The following is a 20,169-nucleotide window of genomic DNA, read 5'->3' on the forward strand; positions in this document are numbered from 1 at the left end:
GAGGTATTTTGTTCAGAGTTCTCTGTCTGTTGCTGAGTGGATGATGGAAAAGGTTTACTATTGTTAAACCTATTTCTTCCACCATTATTAAAGCCTTGTTGAGGATTTTGTTGATCCTTCCATGGGAAATTTGGATGATTTCTCCATGATGAGTTATAGGTGTTTCCATAAGGTTCACCTAAGTAATTTACCTCTGCTATTGCAGGGTTCTCAGGATCATAAGCTTCTTCTTCAGAAGATGCATCTTGAGTACTGTTGGATGCAGCTTGCATTCCATTCAGACTCTGAGAAATCATATTGACTTGCTGAGTAAATATTTTATTCTGAGCCAATATGGCATTCAGAGTATCAATTTCAAGAACTCCCTTCTTCATAGGCATCCCATTACTCACAGGATTCCTCTCAGAAGTGTATATGAACTGGTTATTAGCAACCATGTCAATGAGTTCTTGAGCTTCTGCAGGCGTTTTCTTTAAGTGAATGGATCCACCTGCAGAGGTATCCAATGACATTTTAGCTAATTCAGACAGACCATCATAGAATATGTCCAAGATGGTCCATTCTGAAAGCATGTCAGAAGGAAACTTTTTGGTCAGTCCTTTGTATCTCTCCCAAGCTTCATAGAGGGATTCACCTTCTTTCTGTCTGAAGGTTTGAACATCCACTCTAAGCTTACTCAGCTTTTGAGAAGGAAAGAACTTGGCGAAGAAAGCCTTGACCAGCTTATCCCAAGAGTTCAGGCTATCCTTAGGTTGAGAGTCCAACCATACTCTAGCTCTGTCTCTTACAGCAAAAGGGAAAAGCGTGAGCCTGTAGACTTCAGGATCTACTCCATTAGTCGTAACAGTATCACATATCTGCAAGAATTCAGTTAAGAACTGAAAAGGATCTTCAGATGGAAGTCCATGAAACTTGCAGTTCTGCTGCATCAGAGAAATTAATTGAGGTTTAAGCTCAAAATTGTTTGCTCCAATGGCAGGAATGGAGATGCTTCTTCCATGTTAATTGGAATTAGGTGCAGTAAAGTCACCAAGCATCCTCCTTGAATTATTGTTGTTGGGTTCGGCTGCCATCTCCTTTACTTGTTCGAAATTTTCAATAAGGTTATCTCTGGATTGTTGTAATTTAGCTTCTCTTAGTTTCCTCTTCAGAGTCCTTTCAGGTTCTGGATCAGCTTCAACAAGAATGCCTTTTTCCTTGTTCCTGCTCATAAGAAAGAGAAGAGAACAAGAAAAGAAGAGGAATCCTCTATGTCACAGTAAAGAGGTTCCTTATTGTTAGTAGAAGAAGAAAAGGAATAGGGGTGAAGAAGAATGAAGAATCCAAACACAAGGGTAAGGATAGGAGAAGTGATGTGAGATGAAGAGAAGTGTTAGTAGATGAATAAATAATTAGAGGGAGATGAGGGAGAAGGATTTTCGAAAATTATTTTTGAAAAAGGGTTAGTGATTTTCGAAAATAGTTTTTGAAAAAAAGGTTAGTTTTCGAAAATTAAAATAAAAAAAATTAAAATAATTAGTTAATTAAAAAGAAATTTTGAAAAAGAGGGAAGATATTTTCGAAAATTAGAGAGAGAGAGTTAGTTAGGTAGTTTGAAAAAGATAAGAAACAAACAAAAAGTTAGTTAGTTAGTTGAAACAAATTTTGAAAATCAATTTTTTTTTTTTGAAAAAGATAAGAAGATAGGAAGTTAGAGGAGATATTTTAAAAATCAAATTTTGAAAAAGATAAGATAAAGAGATATTTTTGAAAAGATATGATTGAAATTAGTTTTGAAAAAGATTTGATTTTTAAAATCACAATTAATGACTTGCTTCACAAGAAATCACAAAATATGATTCTAGAACTCAAAGTTTGAATCTTTCTTAACAAGTAAGTAACAAACTTGAAATTTTTGAATCAAAACATTAATTGATGATGTTATTTTCGAAAAATAGGAGACAAAGATAAGAAAAAGATTTTTTGAAAAATATTTTTAAAATTTTCAAAAATAACTAAGAAAAATGAAAAAGATTTGATTTTTGAAAAAGATTTTGAAAAAGATAAGATTTTTAAATTGAAAATTTGATTTGACTCATAAAAACAACTAGATTTTAAAAATTTTTGAAAAAGTCAACTCAAATTTTTGAATTTAAGAGAAAAAGGGGAAGATATTTTTTTGATTTTTTGAATTTTTAAATGATGAGAGAGAAGAACATGAAAATAATGCAATGCATGAAAATTTTTAGATCAAAACAATGAATGCATGCAAGAATGCTATGAATGTCAAGATGAACACCAAGAACACTTTGAAGATCATGATGAACATCAAGAACATATTTTTGAAAAATTTTTAATGCAAAGAAAACATGCAAGACACCAAACTTAGAAATCTTTCATGTTTAGACTCTATGGATTCAAGAATGCATATGAAAAACACCATACAACACAAAACACTAAAATATGAAGATCAATCAAGAAGGTTTATCAAGAACATCTTGAAGATCATGATGAATGCAATGCATGAATGCAATTTTCGAAAAATGCAAGATGAGTATGCAATTGACACCAAACTTTCAACTTGACTCAAAACTCAAACAAGAAACATGAAATATTTTTTATTTTTATGATTTTATTAATTTTTTTGGATTTTTCGAAAATTAATGTGAAAAAGAAAAATAAGGATTCCAAAATTTTTAATATGAATTCCAGGAATCTTGTGCTCTTTAGTCTAAAGCTCCAATCTGAGGGTTAGGCATGACTTAATAGCCAGCCAAGCTTTAGTATGTAACTCAGATATGACACGCCTGACATACCCTATCCAAAAGAATTAGACATGAATTTACAGCCAGCCAGGCTTCAACATGCTTCATGAAACACTAGAATTCATTCTTAAAAATTCTGACGAAAAATATATTTTTGAAAATATTTTTTTTTTCGAAAACAAAGGAGAAATTTTTGAAAGATTTTTGAAAAATTTTTTGAAAATAAAACAAAAGAAAATTACCTAATCTGAGCAACAAGATGAACCGTCAGTTGTCCAAACTCGAACAATCCCCGGCAACGGCGCCAAAAACTTGGTGCACGAAATTGTGATCTCAGGCAACGGCGCCAGAAACTCTGTACGCACGTCTTAATAAATCGTTTTTCATTCACAACTTCGATACAACTAACCAGCAAGTGCACTGGGTCGTCCAAGTAATAAACCTTACGTGAGTAAGGGTCGATCCCACAGAGATTGTTGGTATGAAGCAAGCTATAGTCACCTTGTAAATCTCAGTCAGGCGGATATCAAAAGGTTATGGAGTTTTCGAAATTAAATAATAAGTAAACATAAAATAATGATAGAAACACTTATATAAATTATTGGTGAGAATTTCAGATAAGCGCATAGAGATGCATTCGTTCCTCTGAACCTCTGCTTTCCTGCTATCTTCATCCAATCAATCTTACTCCTTTCCATGGCTGGCTTTATGTAAGGGCATCACCGTTGTCAATGGCTACATCCCATCCTCTTGTGAAAATGGTCCAAATGCTCTGTCACAGCACGGCTAATCATCTGAGGTTCTCGATCATACTAGAATAGGATTCACCCTCCTTTTGCGTCTGTCACTACGCCCAGCACTCGCGAGTTTGAAGCTCGTCACAGTCATTCAATCCCTGAATCCTACTCGGAATATCACAGACAAGGTTTAGACTTTTCGGATTCTCATGAATGCCGCCATCAATCTAGCTTACACCACGAAGATTCTGATTAAGAGATCTAAGAGATACTCATTCAATCTAAGGTAGAACGGAAGTGGTTGTCAGGCACGCGTTCATAGGGAATGATGATGATTGTCACGTTCATCACATTCATGTTGAAGTGCGAATGAATATCTTAGAAGCGGAATAAGTTGAATTGAATAGAAAACAGTAGTACTTTGCATTAATTCATGAGGAACAGCAGAGCTCCACACCTTAATCTATGGAGTGTAGAAACTCTACCGTTAAAAATACATAAGTGAAAGGTTCAGGCATGACCGAGAGGCCAGCCTCCATGATCTAAGAACCAGGCGTTCAAAGATGATCCAAAGATGTCTAATACAATAGTAAAAAGTCCTATTTATAATAAACTAATTACTAGGGTTTACAAAAGTAAGTAATTGATGCATAAATCCACTTCCGGGGCCCACTTGGTGTGTGCTTGGGCTGAGCTTGAATGTTACACGTGCAGAGGCTCTTTCTGGAGTTGAACGTCAGGTTGTAACGTATTTCTAGCGTTCAACTCTGGTTTGTGACTTGTTTCTGGCGTTTAACTCCAGACAGCAGCGTAGAACTGGCGTTCAACGCCCTTTTACGTCATCTAAACTCGGCCAAAGTATGGACTATTATATATTGCTGGAAAGCCCTGGATGTCTAATTTCCAATGCAATTGGAAGCGCGCTATTTTGAGTTCTGTAGCTCCAGAAAATTCACTTTGAGTGCAGGGAGGTCAGAATCCAACAGCATCAGCAGTCCTTCTTCTACCTCTGAGTCTGATTTTTGCTCAAGTCCCTCAATTTTAGCCAGAAAATACCTGAAATCACAGAAAAACACACAAACTCATAGTAAAGTCCAAAAATGTGAATTTAACATAAAAACTAATGAAAACATCCCTAAAAGTAACCAGATTCTACTAAAAACATACTAAAAACAATGCCAAAAAGTGTATAAATTATCCGCTCATCAGTCTCCCTTTGCATTTCTCCTTGCCCTTGAAGTATAAGGCTAAGGATTTCATCCATTGAGGATTGGAGTGGGTAGGAGGGTTCAATGTCTTGGAGAATAGGTTCATAATAGGAAGGTGGTTCTTCTTGGTAAGGTGGTGGTGTATAGTGAGGTGGTTCTTGGGAGTAGTAATCTTGGAATGGTGATTCCATGTATGGCTCATATGGTTCAAAAGGTGGTTGGTATGGTGGATATGGATCAAGGTCATATGGAGGTGTTTGGTGAAAAGAGACTTGTGAGTATGGTTGAGGGTTATGTTGAGGGTATGGCTCACAGGCATATGGTGGTGGTTCTTGAAAGTCACAAGAGGATTCACCATAGCCATTGGATTGATATGCATCAAAGAATGGCTCTTCTTCATAGTGCATTGGTGGAGGTTGTTGCCATGAAGATTGATTATATGCATATGGCTCCTCCCACCTTTGGTTGTCCCATCCTTGATACACATCCTCATTGAAGCTCTCATATCCTACAACATAATTAGAACCAAACTCATAGCCAAAGTGAGAATTCATAATGAAAAGAGAAAATAAGAACAAAAGCTAATAAGAAATAATGAAACAAAATCCTAAAACTAGCAAAAAACTAACAAGCAATCCAAAAATCAAGCTATTTACAATATTCACATATATATAATAACCAATAACACAACACCATTGCAATTCTCCGGCAACGGCGCCATTTTGATGATTAGACTTTTGTGTGGTTTAGAATTTCACAATAAATTCTCGTTGTAATATAGTTTCTAAACCAACAATAGTCCTTTCATACAAAAGATTGTTTGTCACTAGTACAAACCCCTAAATTTATAAACCGAAGTATTGAACCTCGGGTCATTCTCCCTAGGAATTGCAATAGAGTGTCTTGTTATTGGTTATGAGGTATGTTTTGGAGTTTTTGGGATAAAAGACAAGAAATGTAAATGACAATAAAAATAAACTAACAACTAAAAAGGTCTTGGCAAAGGTTGGTGGTCAAGGATCACTATCCTTATCACTAACCACAACATAAGAATTGGCAAGGACAAACCCCACTAAGTTAACCCCTAACTAATAGTAGAGGAAAGTCAAGTGAGCTATGTCAATCCAAGACCATAAGTCCTAGTTCTCCACCAAATCAATTAGTGAGATCTAGCGTTAATGGCTCCCAATCGTCAATCACTTGGACATTAGTAACTCAAGAGTTCCTAAGTTACCTTCCCAAGCCAAGAGCACTAAAATTCTACTCTAAAATCCAACTAAGCATTTTATCAAACACTTAGAAGGCATAAAAGGAAAGCATAGTAAAATTACAAGGAATGTAAATCTACACTACTCAATTGCAAGAAATTAAACAACAACAAATCAAATCAACAATAAAGGAACATGAATCATAAATTGCATTGAAAGAGAGATAGAAGAACAAAAGTGCATCAATATAAAAGTAGAGAATTACATGAATTAAATGCTAAACTAGAGAGAGAAAAGGTAGAAGAAGAAGAATTGCAAAAGGAAAAGTAAATCAAAGCATGAAATTAACCTAGATCTAAGAATTCCTAATTTAGATCTAACCTACTCCTAATTCCAGAGAGAAGAGAGAGCTTCTCTCTCTAGAAACTAACTAAAGCATGTGAAAACTAAAATAAAACTAAACTAAGGACTAGATGTGACATCCCTCTTCAATCCTTGGGTTAAATAGCATTAGAAATGAGTTAGATTGGGCCCACAAGGCTTTAGAATTCGCTGGCCACTAATTGCTTTAAGTGGATCATATGGTAGCAACGACGCATGTGCATACAGTGCGCGTATGCATTACCATACGTGTAGCAACTATAGAAAATCTTATATCATTTTGAAGCCCCAGATGTTAGCTTTCCAACGCAACTGGAACCGCATCATTTGGACCTCTGTAGCTCAAGTTATGGCCGATTAAGTGCGAAGAGGTCGGCTTGACAGCTTTTGCGATTCCTTCATTTCTTCATGAGTTCTCCATTTTTACATGCTTTTCCTTCATTTCCTTGATCCAATCTTTGCCTCCTAAATCTGAAATCACTTAACAAACATATCAAGGCATCTAATGGAATCAATGGTAAATCAAGATTAAACAATTAAGGACCTAAAAAGCATGTTTTCACACTTAAGCACAAATTAGGAGACAATCATGAAACCATGCTATTTCATTGAATAAATGTGGTTAAAAGGTCATAAAATCCCTGATGAGCGGATAATTTATACGCTTTTTGGCATTATTTTTAGTATGTTTTTAGTAGAATCTAGTTACTTTTAGGGATGTTTTCATTAGTTTTTATGTTAAATTCACATTTCTGGACTTTACTATGAGTTTGTGTGTTTTTCTGTGATTTCAGGTATTTTCTGGCTGAAATTGAAGGACTTGAGCAGAAATCAGATTCAGAGGTTGAAGAAGGACTGCTGATGCTGTTGGATTCTGACCTCCCTTCACTCAAAGTGGATTTTCTGGAGCTACAGAACTCGAAATGGTGCGCTTCTAATTGCGTTGGAAAGTAGACATCCAGGGCTTTCCAGCGATATATAATAGTCCATACTTTTCCCAAGTTTAGATGACGTAAACTGGCGTTCAACGCCAGCTCTCTGCCCAATGCTGGCGTCCAGCGCCAGAAGCAAGTTGCAAAGTGGAGTTCAACGCCCAAAATGGCACAAAAGCTGGCGTTCAACTCCAAGAATGACCTCTGCACGTGTAACATTCATGCTCAGCCCAAGCACAAACCAAGTGGGCCCCGGAAGTGGATTTATGCATCAAATTACTTACTTCTGTAAACCCTAGTGACTAGTTTATTATAAATAGAACTTTTTATCATTGTATTCAGAGTCTTGGTTACTCCGGTTCCCCTCTGGGGCCGAGACCAATGAACTCCATTATCACTTATGTATTTTCAACGGTAGAGTTTCTACACTCCATAGATTAAGGTGTGGAGCTCTGCTGTTCCTCAAAGATTAATGCAAAGTACTACTGTTTTCTATTCAATTCATCTTATTTCACTTCCAAGATATTCATTCGCACTTCAACCTGAATGTGTTGAACGTGACAATCATCATCATTCCCTATGAACACGTGCCTGACAACCACTTCCATTCTACATTAGATTGAATGTGTATCTCTTAGATCTCTTAATCGGAATCTTCGTGGTGTAAGCTAGAATGATGGCGGCATTCAAGAGAATCCGGAAAGTCTAAACCTTGTCTGTGGTATTCCGAGTAGGATTCAATGACTGAATGACTGTGACGAGCTTCAAACTCGTGATTGCTGGGCGTAGTGACAGACGCAAAAGGATAGTAAATCCTATTCCAACATGATCGAGAACCGACAGATGAATAGCGTGCCGTGACAGGGTGCGTTGACCATTTTCACTGAGAGGATAGGATGTAACCATTGACAAGGGTGATGCCTCCAGATGATTAGCCGTACCGTGACAGGGCATTTGAATCATTTTCCCGAGAGAAGACCGAAAGTAGCCCTTGACAATGGTGATGCATTACATAAAGCCAGCCATGGAAAGGAGTAAGACTGATTGGATGAAGATAGCAGGAAAGCAGAGGTTCAGAGGAACGAAAGCATCTCTATTCGCTTATCTGAAATTCTCACCAAAGCTTTACATAAGTATTTCTATCCCTATTTTATTAATTATTTTCGAAAACCCCATTACTATTTTATATCCGCCTGACTGAGATTTACAAGGTGACCATAGCTTGCTTCATACCAACAATCTCCGTGGGATTCGACCCTTACTCACGTAAGGTATTACTTGGACGACCCAGTGCACTTGCTGGTTAGTTGTGCGAAGTTGTGAACCATGGTATTGGCATCATGTTTTTGGCGCCACTACCAGGGAAAGAAAGAGCGATGAATTTTACATAATTAAAGTGTAATCACAATTTCTGCACACCAAGTTTTTGGCGCCGTTGCCGGGGATTGTTCGAGTTTGGACAACTGACGGTTCATCTTGTTGCTCAGATTGGGTAACTTTCTTTTTGTTTTGTTTTCAAAAATTTTTCAAAAATCTTTCAAAATTTTCTCCTTTGTTTTCGAAAAAAATTTTTAAAATAAAAATGTTTTCAAAAATAAATTATTCTATGGCTTCAAAACTTTCAAGAATGAATTCTAGAGTTTCATGGTAACATGTTGAATCCTATCTGGCTGAAAAGCCATACCCAAACTCCTTTGGGATTGGTCTTCAACTAATCACCTCAATGGATGTAAATCCATTCTAAAGCTTGACTGGCTATTAAGCCATGTCTAACCCTCAGATTGGAGCTTTAGACTAAAGAGTACAAGATTCCTGGAATTCATATGAAAAATTTTGAATCCTTATTTTTTCTTTTTTTTTCTTTTTCAAAATGATTTTCAAAAATTTTAAAATAAAAATACAAAAAAATCATAAAATCATAAAAATCAAAAATATTTTGTGTTTCTTGTTTGAGTCTTGAGTCGTGTTATAAGTTTGGTGTCAATTGCATGTGCATCTTGCATTTTTCGAAAATTCTCATGCATTCATAGTGTTCTTCATGATCTTCAAGTTGTTCTTGGTAAGTCTTCTTGTTTGATCTTTGCATTTGCATGTTTTGTGTCTTTTCTTGTTTTTCATATGCATTCTTAGTGTCTAAGCATTAAAGAATTCTAAGTTTGGTGTCTTGCATGTTTTCCTTGCATTAAAAATTTTTCAAAAATATGTTCTTGGTGTTCATCTTGACATTCAAAGTGTTCTTGGTGTTCATCTTGACATTCATAGCATTCTTGCATGCATTCATTGTTTTAATCTAAAAATTTCATGCATTGCATCATTTTTCTTGTTTTTCTCTCTCATTATTAAAAATTCAAAAATCAAAAAAATATCTTTCCCTTTCTTCTCTCTTAAAATTTCGAAAATTAGATTTGACTTTTTTAAAAATTTTTAAAAATCTAGTTGTTTTTATGAGTCAAATCAAATTTTCAATTTAAAAATCTCATCTTTTCCAAAATCTTTTTCAAAAGTCAAGACTTTTTCAAATTTCTTAGTTATTTTCGAAAATTCCAAAAATATTTTTCAAAAATATTTTTCTTTTTTTATATCAAATTTTTGAAAATAACATAATCAATTAATATTTTGATTCAAAAATTTCAAGTTTGTTACTTACTTGTTAAGAAAGATTCAAACTTTAAGTTCTAGAATCATATCTTGTGATTTCTTGTGAATCAAGTCATTAATTGTGATTTTAAAAATTCAAATCTTTTTTCAAAAATTAATTTCTATCATATCTTTTCAAAAATATCTTCTTATCTCACCTTTTTCAAAATATGATTTCAAAATATCTTTTCTAACTTCCTAACTTCTTATCTTTTCAAAATTTGTTTCAACTAACTAACTAACTTTTTGTTTGTTTCTTATCTTTTTCAAAACTACCTAACTAACTCTCTCTCTCTATAATTTTCGAAAATATCTTCCCTCTTTTTCAAAATTTCTTTTTAATTAACTAATTATTTTAACTTTTGATTTTAAAAATTTCGAAAACTACTAACCTTTTTCAAAAACTATTTTCGAAAATCACTAACTCTTTTTCAAAAAATTATTTTCGAAAATCCCCATTCTCTTTCATCTCCCTCTATTTATTTATTCATCTACTAACACTTCATCTCACCCAAATTCGAACCCCCTCTTCCATCTGTGTTCGAAATTCTTCTTCCTCTTTTCTTCTAACTCACACTGGGACCTCTATACTGTGGTAAAAAGGACCCCTATTATTATTATTTTTCTGTTCTCTCTTTTTCATATGAGCAGGAGCAAGGACAAGAACATTCTTGTTGAAGCAGATCCAGAACCTGAAAGGACTCTGAAGAGGAAATTAAGAGAAGCTAAATTACAACAATCCAGAGAGAACCTTTCAGAAATTTTCGAACAGGAAGAGGAGATGGCAGCCGAAAATAATAATAATACAAGGAGAATGCTTGGTGACTTTACTGCACCTAATTCCAATTTACATGGAAGAAGCATCTCCATTCCTGCCATTGGAGCAAACAACTTTGAGCTGAAACCTCAGCTAATTTCTCTGATGCAGCAGAACTGTAAGTTTCATGGACTTCCATCTGAAGATCCTTTTCAGTTCTTAACTGAATTCTTGCAGATCTGTGATACTGTTAAGACTAATGGAGTAGATCCTGAAGTCTACAGGCTCATGCTTTTCCCATTTGCTGTAAGAGACAGAGCTAGAATCTGGTTGGACTCTCAACCCAGAGACAGCCTGAACTCTTGGGATAAGCTGGTCACGACTTTCCTAGCCAAGTTCTTTCCTCCTCAAAAGCTGAGCAAGCTTAGAGTGGATGTTCAAACCTTCAGACAGAAAGAAGGTGAATCCCTTTATGAAGCTTGGGAAAGATACAAGCAGCTGACCAAAAAGTGTCCTTCTGACATGCTTTCAGAATGGACCATCCTGGATATATTCTATGATGGTCTATCTGAGCTATCAAAGATGTCATTGGATACTTCTGCAGGTGGATCCATTCACCTAAAGAAAACGCCTGCAGAAGCTCAAGAACTCATTGACATGGTTGCAAATAACCAGTTCATGTACACTTCTGAAAGGAATCCTGTGAATAATGGGACGCCTATGAAGAAGGGAGTTCTTGAGGTTGATACTCTGAATGCCATATTGGCTCAGAACAAAATATTGACTCAGCAAGTCAATATGATTTCTCAAAGTCTAAATGGAATACAAGCTGCATCCAACAGTACTCAAGAGGCATCTTCTGAAGAAGAAGCTTATGATCCTGAGAACCCTGCAATAGCAGAGGTAAATTACTTAGGTGAACCTTATGGAAACACCTATAACTCATCATGGAGAAATCATCCAAATTTCTCATGGAAAGATCAAAGGCCTCAACAAGGCTTTAATAATAGTGGAAGAAACAGGTTTAGCAATAGCAAGCCTTTTCCATCATCCACTCAGCAACAGACAGAGAATTCTGAGCAGAATCCATCTAGCTTAGCAAACTTAGTCTCTGATCTATCTAAAGCCACTGTGAGTTTCATGAATGAAACAAGGTTTTCCATTAGAAATCACAAGTGGGCCAGCTGAGTAAAAGGATCACTGAAATCCCTCCTAGCACTCTCCCAAGCAATACAGAAGAAAATCCAAAAGGAGAGTGCAAGGCCATTGACATAACCAAAATGGCCGAACCCAAAGAGGGAGAGGAGGACGTGAATCCCAAGGAGGAAGACCTCCTGGGACGTCCAGTGATCAATAAGGAGCTTCCCTCTGAGGAACCAAAGGACTCTGAGGCTCATCTAGAGACTATAGAGATCCCATTAAACGTCCTTATGCCCTTCATAAGCTCTGATGAGTACTCCTCTTCTGAAGAGAATGAGGATGTTACTGAAGAGCAAGCTGCCAAGTTTCTTGGTGCAATCATGAAGCTGAATGCCAAATTATTTGGCAATGAGACTTGGGAAGATGAACCTCCCTTATTCACCAATGAACTAAGTGATCTGGATCAACTGACATTGCCTCAGAAGAAACAGGATCCTGGAAAGTTCTTAATACCTTGCACCATAGGCACCATGATCTTTAAAGCTCTGTGTGACCTGGGTTCAGGTATAAACCTCATGCCCCTCTCTGTAATAGAGAAACTGGGAATCTATGGGGTGCAAGCTGCTAAAATCTCATTAGAGATGGCAGACAATTCAAGAAAACAGGCTTATGGACAGGTAGAGGATGTGTTAGTAAAGGTTGAAGGCCTTTACATCCCTACTGATTTCATAGTCCTGGATACTGGAAAGGAAGAGGATGAATCCATCATCCTAGGAAGACCTTTCCTGGCCACAGCAAGAACTGTGTTTGATGTGGACAGAGGAGAATTGATCCTTCAATTAAATAAGGACAACCTTGTGTTTACAACTCAAGGATCTCTCTCTGCATCCATGGAGAGGAAGCAGAAAAAGCTTCTCTCCAAGCAGAGTCAACCAAAGCCCCCACAGTCAAACTCTAAGTTTGGTGTTGGGAGGCCACAACCAAACTCTAAGTTTGGTGTCAAACCCCCATATCCAAACTCTAAGTTTGGTGTTGGGAGGTCTTAACACAGCTCTGCCATTCTGTGAGGCTCCATGAGAGCCCACTGTCAAGCTATTGACATTAAAGAAGCGCTTGTTGGGAGGCAACCAAATCTTTATTTAATTATATTTTTATTAGTTATATGTCTTTGTAGGTTCATGATCATGTGGAGTCACAAAATAAAAATAAAAATTGAAAACGGAATCAAAAACAGCAGAAGAAAAATCACACCCTGGAGGAAGCACCTGTCTGGCGTTCAACGCCAGAACAGAGCATGGTTCTGGCGCTGAACGCCCAAAATGGGCAGCATCCTGGCGCTGAACACCCAGAACAAGCATGGTTCTGGCGTTCAACGCCAGAAATGGCAACAAATGGGCGTTGAACGCCCAAAATGGGCACCAACCTGGCGCTGAACGCCCAGAGTTGTGTCCAAGGGCATTTTACATGCCTAATTTGGTGCAAGGTTGTAAATCCTTGAACACCTCAGGATCTGTGGACCCCACAGGATCATCTCAGGATCTGTAGACCCCACATGATCATCTCAGGATCTGTGGACCCCGCAGGATCCCCACCCACCTCACCCTCTCTCTCTCCATTCATGATCATCCCTTCTGCTTTCCATTCACCACTCATATCCATACACACCACCCTCTCTTCTCTTCTTGGCCGAGACACACCTCCCCCATCTTCTCTACATTTTCTTCTTCTTCTTCTATTATTCTTTCTTCTTTTGCTCGAGGGCGAGCAACATTCTAAGTTTGGTGTAGTAAAAGCATAAGCTTTTTGTTTTTCCATTACCATTGATGGCACCTAAGACCAGAGAAACCTCTAGAAAAGGGGAAGGGAAGACAAAGGCTTCCACCTCCGAGTCATAGGAGATGGAAAGATTCATCTCAAAGGTCTATAGCAGAGTGGTAGAACATGTGGCTGCAAATCAAGAGATCTCTGAGATACCTCAGGGGATGCATCTTCCTCCACAAAACTATTGGGAGCAAATCAACACCTCCCTAGGAGAATTGAGTTCCAATATGGGACAACTAAGGGTGGAACATCAAGAGCACTCCATCATCCTTCATGAAATTAGAGAAGATCAAAAAGCAATGAGGGAGGAGCAACAAAGACAAGGAAGAGACATAGAAGAGCTCAAGGACATCATTGGTTCCTCAAGAAGGAAACGCCACCATCACTAAGGTGGATTCATTCCTTGTTCTTATTTCTTCTGTTTTTCGTTTTCTATGTTATGTGCTTATCTATGTGTGTGTCTTCATTACATGATCATTAGTAGTTAGTAACTTTGTCTTAAAGTCATGAATGTCCTATGAATCCATCACCTCTCTTAAATGAAAAATGTTTTAATTCAAAAGAACAAGAAGTACATGAGTTTTGAATTTATCCTTAAACTTAGTTTGATTATATTAATGTGGTGACAATGCTTCTTGTTTTCTGAATGAATGCTTGAACAGTGCATGTGTCTTTTGAAGTTGTTGTTTAAGAATGTTAAATATGTTGGCTCTTGAAAGAATGACGACTAGGAGACATGTTATTTGATAATCTGAAAAATCATAAAAATGATTCTTGAAGCAAGAAAAAGCAGCAAAGAACAAAGCTTGCAGAAAAAAAAATAGAAAGAAAAAGAAAAAGCAAGCAGAAAAAGCCAAAGCTCTTAAAACCAAGAGGCAAGAGCAAAAAGCCAATAACCCTTAAAACCAAAAGGCAAGGGCAAATAAAAAGGATCCCAAGGTTTTGAGCATCAGTGGATAGGAGGGCCTAAAGGAATAAAATCCTGGTCTAAGCGGCTAAACCAAGCTGTCCCTAACCATGTGCTTGTGGCGTGTAGGTGTCAAGTGAAAACTTGAGACTGAGCGGTTAAAGTCAAGGTCCAAAGCAAAAAAAAGAGTGTGCTTAAGAACCCTGGACACCTCTAATTGGGGACTTTAGCAAAGCTGAGTCACAATCTGAAAAGGTTCACCCAATTATGTGTCTGTGGCATTTATGTATCCGGTGGTAATACTGGAAAACAAAGTGCTTAGGGCCACGGCCAAGACTCATAAAATAGCTGTGTTCAAGAATCATCATACTGAACTAGGAGAATCAATAACACTATCTGAACTCTGAGTTCCTATAGATGCCAATCATTCTGAACTTCAATGGATAAAGTGAGATGCCAAAACTATTCAAGAGGCAAAAAACTATAAGTCCCGCTCATATGATTGGAGCTATGTTTCATTGATGGTTTGGAATTTATAGTATATTCTCTTTTTTTTATCCTATTTGATTTTTAGTTGCTTGGGGACAAGAAACAATTTAAGTTTGGTGTTGTGATGAGCGGATCATTTATACGCTTTTTGGCATTGTTTTTAGTATGTTTTTAGTAGAATCTAGTTACTTTTAGGGATGTTTTCATTAGTTTTTATGTTAAATTCACATTTCTGGACTTTACTATGAGTTTGTGTGTTTTTCTGTGATTTCAGGTATTTTCTGGCTGAAATTGAAGGACTTGAGCAGAAATCAGATTCAGAGGTTGAAGAAGGACTGCTGATGCTGTTGGATTCTGACCTCCCTGCACTCAAAGTGGATTTTCTGGAGCTACAGAACTTGAAATGGCGCGCTTCCAATTGCGTTGGAAATTAGACATGCAGGGCTTTCCAGCAATGTATAATAGTCCATACTTTGCCCAAGTTTAGATGACGTAAACTGGCGTTCAACGCCAGCTCTCTGCCCAATTCTGGCGTCCAGCGTCAGAAGCAAGTTGCAAAGTGGAGTTCAACGCCCAAAATGGCACAAAAGCTGGCGTTCAACTCCAAGAATGACCTCTGCACGTGTAACATTCATGCTCAGCCCAAGCACACACCAAGTGGGCCCCGGAAGTGGATTTATGCATCAAATTACTTACTTCTGTAAACCCTAGTGACTAGTTTATTATAAATAGAACTTTTTATCATTGTATTCAGAGTCTTGGTTACTCCGGTTCCCCTCTGGGGCCGAGACCAATGAACTCCATTATCACTTATGTATTTTCAATGGTAGAGTTTCTACACTCCATAGATTAAGGTGTGGAGCTCTGCTGTTCCTCAAAGATTAATGCAAAGTACTACTGTTTTCTATTCAATTCATCTTATTTCGCTTCCAAGATATTCATTCGCACTTCAACCTGAATGTGATGAACGTGACAATCATCATCATTCCCTATGAACGCGTGCCTGACAACCATTTCCGTTCTACATTAGATTGAATGAGTATCTCTTAGATCTCTTAATCGGAATCTTCGTGGTGTAAGCTAGAATGATGGCAGCATTCAAGAGAATCTGGAAAGTCTAAACCTTGTCTGTGGTATTCCGAGTAGGATTCAATGACTGAATGACTGTGACGAGCTTCAAACTCGTGATTGCTGGGCGTAGTGACAGACGCAAAAGGATAGTAAATCCTATTCCAACATGATCGAGAACCGACAGATGAATAGCCGTGCCGTGACAGGGTGCGTTGACCATTTTCACTGAGAGGATAGGATGTAACCATTGACAAGGGTGATGCCTCCAGACGATTAGCCGTGCCGTGACAGGGCATTTGGATCATTTTCCCGAGAGAAGACCGAAAGTAGCCCTTGACAATGGTGATGCATTACATAAAGCCAGCCATGGAAAGGAGTAAGACTGATTGGATGAAGATAGCAGGAAAGCAGAGGTTCAGAGGAACGAAAGCATCTCTATTCGCTTATCTGAAATTCTCACCAAAGCTTTACATAAGTATTTCTATCCCTATTTTATTAATTATTTTCGAAAACCCCATTACTATTTTATATCCGCCTGACTGAGATTTACAAGGTGACCATAGCTTGCTTCATACCAACAATCTCCGTGGGATTCGACCCTTACTCACGTAAGGTATTACTTGGACGACCCAGTGCACTTGCTGGTTAGTTGTGCGAAGTTGTGAACCATGGTATTGGCATCATGTTTTTGGCGCCACTACCAGGGAAAGAAAGAGCGATGAATTTTACATAATTAAAGTGTAATCACAATTTCTGCGCACCAATCCCCTAAATTAAGCACAAGATAAACCCTAAAAATAGGGTTTATCAGAGATCTCAAACCAATTGCTAGAGGGTGGCTGGATTTCATAGGGCGTTCTATACTCCCAACCAGCAACCAATCTGAAGTTACTGTCAAGAGGGCAGTGATGATTCACTGTATTATGCTGGGGAAGGAGGTAGAGATTCATCAGCTGATCCCTGTTGAAATTTACATGTTTGCAAACAAAGAATCCACTGAGGCTAAATTTGCCTACCCAAGCTTGATTAGTCTGTTATGCAAAGATACGGAGGTACAGATGGGTGTGGATGAATATATCACAATTGAACGCCCAATCACCAAAAAAGTGATGGATGGACCTCAAATTCAAGATAACCTCATCAAGAGGGGGGCGCATGAGCTCTTCCCAGAAATTCCTCAATTTGACTACTTGGCCTGCTTAGAAGCGTCTGTCACCAAGCTGCAAGAAGCTGTGAATCAACTCAAGGAAGAACAGCAAAATCAAAACAGCATGCTCTACAAAATGCTCATAGAACAAGAGAAACAAGGGCGTGAGATATAAGAGCTAAAGCGTCATAAGCTGTCCCTTGAAGAGTTGGATGTCCCACAGATTGAAGGAGCACCTACCCCTCAAAATCAAGGTTGTTGAGTCCTAACTCTTTGATAAATTTTATTATTAGAAACCTATTTTAAGAGTTACATAAGCATTAGTATTAGAGTAATTTATTTTTATGTCTTTAATTTTCTTTCTTTTATTGTTATTTGTCTGCTTTTATGTTTATTTTATGTCTTATTTTTATTCCATGATCAATAAAGTTTAGAGTCTATGTCTTAAATCTATGAATGATTCCATGAATCCCTCACCTTTATTAATTAAATAATATTTTTATTTGCAAAAGAAAAAGAAGTACATGGGTTTCGAAATTTATCTTGAAATTAGTTTAATTTATTTTGATGTGGTGGCAATAATTTTTGTTTTCTGAATGAATGCTTGAACATACATATTTTTATTTTGTTGTTTATGAATGTTAAAATTATTGGCTCTTGAAAGAATAATGAAAAAGGAGAAATGTTATTGATAATCTGAAAAAATCATAAAATTGATTCTTGAAACAAGAAAAAGCAGTGAAAAGCTTGCAAAAAAAAAAGAAAAGAAAAAATGGCAAAAAAAAGAGAGAGAGAAAAAGAAAGAAAAAGAAAAAGCAAGCAGAAAAAGCCAATAACCATTTAAACCAAAAAGCAAGGGTAAAAAGGATCCAAGGCTTTGAGCATTAATGGATAAGAGGGCCCAAGGGAATAAAATCTTGGCCTAAGCGGCTAAACCAAGCTGTCCCTAACCATGTGCTTGTGGCGTGAAGGTGTCAAGTGAAAAGCTTGAGACTGAGCAGTTAAAGTCGTGGTCCAAAGCAAAGGAGTGTGCTTAAGAGCTCTGGGCACCTCTAATTGGGGGCTCTAGCAAAGCTGAGTCACAATCTGAAAAGGTTCACCCAGTTATGTGTCTGTGGCATTTATGTATCCGGTGGTAATACTGGAAAACACAATACTTAGGGTCACAGCTAAGACTCATAAAGTAGCTGTGTTCAAGAATCAACACACTAAACTAGGAGAATTAATAACACTATCTGAATTTTGACTTCCTATGGAAGCCAATCATTCTGAACTTCAAAGGATAAAGTGAGATGCCAAAACTGTTCAGAAGCAAAAAGCTACTAGCCCCACTCATCTAATTAAGACTAATCTTCATTGATAATTTTGGAATTTATTGTATATTCTCCTCTTTTTATCCTATTTTTTTTAGTTGCTTGGGGACAAGCAACAATTTAAGTTTGGTGTTGTGATGAGCGGATAATTTATACCCTTTTTGGCATTGTTTTTACATAGTTTTTAGTATAATTTAATTACTTTTTATTATATTTTTATTAGTTTTTATTCAAAAATCACATTTCTGGACTTTACTATGATTTTGTGTGTTTTTCTGAAATTTCAAGTATTTTCTGGCTGAAATTAAGGGACCTGAGCAAAAATCTGATTCAAAGGCTGAAAAAGGACTGCAGATGCTATTGGATTCTGACACTCCTGCACTCGAAGTAGATTTTCTGGAGCTAAAGAAGCCCAATTGGCGCGCTCTCAATTGCGTTAAAAATTAGACATCTTGGGCTTTCCAGCAATATATAATAATCCATACTTTGCTTGAGATTTAATGGCCCAAACTGACGTTCAAAATCAGCCTTAAACTTTCTGGCGTAAAACGCCAGAACTGGCATAATTCTTGGCGTTAAACGCCCATTTTGGCACCCAGGGTGGCGTTTAACTCCAACCTTTGGCATATGCACGTGAAATCATGAAAGCTCAGCCTAGACATGCACCAAGTGGATCTCGGAAGTGGATTTCTGCACTACCTGCACTTAGTTACTCATTTTCTGTAAACCTAAGTTACTAGTTTAGTATAAAAACTACTTTTAGAGATTCATTTTGTACCTTATGACATTTTTTATACTTCATATTGTATCTTCTACGGCATGAGTCTCTAAACCCCACAGGTGGTGGTGAGGAGCTCTACTGTGTTTCAATCGATTAATGCAATTACTACTGTTTTCTATTCAATCACGCTTGATTCTATTCTAAGATACTCACTCGTACTTAAATCTAGAGAATGATATGATCCGTGACACACATCATTATTCTTAATTCTATGAATGCGTGCCTGACAACCACTTCCATTCTATCTGAGCTCAACGTAGTAATTGGGCGACAGCTTGAGTACGTATCTCTTGGGTTTTTAATCCACGGACCGAGTCCAGAGGTTAGAACCTTCGTGGTATAGGCTAGAATTAATTGGCAGCATTCCTGGGATCCGGAAAGACTAAACCTTGTCTGTGGTATTCCAAGTAGGATCTGGGAAGGGATGATTGTGACGAGCTTCAAACCTGCGAATGTTGGGCACAGTGACAGTGTGCAAAAGGACAAGGGTCCTATTCCGACGCTAGTGGAAACCGACAGATGGTTAGCCGTACGATAGCTGTACATGGTATTTTTCATCCGAGACGAGAAATCCGACAGTTGATTAGCCGTGCAGAGATCATACCTGGTATTTTTCATCCGAGAGGATCATAAAGCTTGCCATTGAAGGAAGCCATGCGTGTTTGGAGAAGAAGACAGTAGAAAAGCAGAGATTCAGATGACAGAGCATCTCCGGAACCTCAGCCTGTTTCTCATTTCTGAATCACAAGTACTATTTATTTCATGTTATTTATTTTTCATAAATACAATCACTCTTATCATTAATCTCTTGACTAAGATTTACAAAATAACCATAGCTTGCTTCAAGCCGACAATCTCCGTGGGATCGACCCTAACTCACGTAAGGTATTACTTGG

General features: G+C 37.4%; 2 non-coding genes across 2 annotated transcripts; one reads left to right on the plus strand and one right to left on the minus strand.

The window, feature by feature from the left end:
* The first annotated feature begins 566 nt into the window (after positions 1-566).
* Positions 567-674, plus strand: LOC112745167 (small nucleolar RNA R71). Its single transcript, XR_003173109.1, has one exon. It is a non-coding gene; the product is annotated as a small nucleolar RNA R71 (small nucleolar RNA).
* A 10,350-nt stretch (positions 675-11,024) lies between these two features.
* Positions 11,025-11,132, minus strand: LOC112746202 (small nucleolar RNA R71). The gene has a single exon (XR_003174097.1). It is a non-coding gene; the product is annotated as a small nucleolar RNA R71 (small nucleolar RNA).
* Between the last annotated feature and the right edge of the window lie 9,037 nt (positions 11,133-20,169).

Source organism: Arachis hypogaea, chromosome 14 (genome assembly GCF_003086295.3).
Source record: "Arachis hypogaea cultivar Tifrunner chromosome 14, arahy.Tifrunner.gnm2.J5K5, whole genome shotgun sequence".
In the NCBI taxonomy this organism is placed as follows: Eukaryota; Viridiplantae; Streptophyta; class Magnoliopsida; order Fabales; family Fabaceae; genus Arachis; species Arachis hypogaea.